The sequence below is a fragment of the Emys orbicularis genome, chromosome 3 (assembly GCF_028017835.1).
Source record: "Emys orbicularis isolate rEmyOrb1 chromosome 3, rEmyOrb1.hap1, whole genome shotgun sequence".
NCBI classification, from domain to species: Eukaryota; Metazoa; Chordata; order Testudines; family Emydidae; genus Emys; species Emys orbicularis.
This window is the reverse complement of record NC_088685.1, coordinates 177,083,450-177,084,286: the sequence shown is the minus strand read 5'-3', so window position 1 is coordinate 177,084,286 and position 837 is coordinate 177,083,450. Positions and strand designations below refer to the sequence as shown.

General features: G+C 44.3%; 1 non-coding gene across 1 annotated transcript; it reads right to left on the bottom strand.

Moving 5' to 3' along the window:
* Positions 1-381: 381 nt before the first annotated feature.
* On the bottom strand, positions 382-475 carry TRNAI-UAU (transfer RNA isoleucine (anticodon UAU)). Its single transcript has 2 exons — positions 438-475; positions 382-417 (listed from the first exon to the last, which is right to left on the bottom strand). It is a non-coding gene; the product is annotated as a tRNA-Ile (tRNA).
* Between the last annotated feature and the right edge of the window lie 362 nt (positions 476-837).

The window sequence follows — 837 nt, the reverse complement described above, 5'->3', positions numbered from 1 at the left end:
TATGCTGCTGTGTGCCAGGAATTATTTCTGTGTACTTGGCAAAGGAGTTGTTTAGGCTCTAACTCTTGCTTTGGTGCCGTATTGAATTTAAATACAAAAAATTGGCTTGATCTCTGCCTGGCTTCTCATTAAAATACTAGTGCATAATGGCTGTGGGAGGACATCCTTGCTGAAATTTGAATCATAGAATATCAGGGTTGGAAGGGACCTCAGGAGGTCATCTAGTCCAACACCCTGCTCAAAGCAGGACCAATCCCCAGACAGATTTTTGTCCCAGATCCCTAAATGGCCCCCTCAAGGATTGAACTCACAACCCTGGGTTTAGCAGGCCAATGCTCAAACCACTGAGCTATCCCCCCCCGCCGCCGCCCCCCGAACATGTGCTCCAGGTGAGGCTCAAACTCACAACCTCGGCATTGCTCTGCTCTGTACTGCTGTATAAGTACCGCACGCTAACCGATTGCGCCACTGGAGCCCTAATCCTTGAGGAATAACTTGCTATACTTCTACTTTGACTTCTGGAGGTGTTGGGATGGGAAATAACTATGCACCGAATGTAAATGCTTCAAGATCAGATTCATCCAGACTAACCTCTGCTAGTAAAAACAAAATTAGTGAAATAGACTAACAATCACTATACATTGCTGGCAATGCAGAATCACTTACGTGCACAACAAATAGTCTAGCTATCAAAAGCAACAGTTATGCAGGCACACTTAGGCTTTTCCTTCTGTCAGAATAGATTTGGCTGCAGAAATAAACAGTATCAAGGCAACAACTGGTTCAGTTACATAATGCTGGACTGTACAGTAAGGACTTCTTGTTTTTCATTCACTT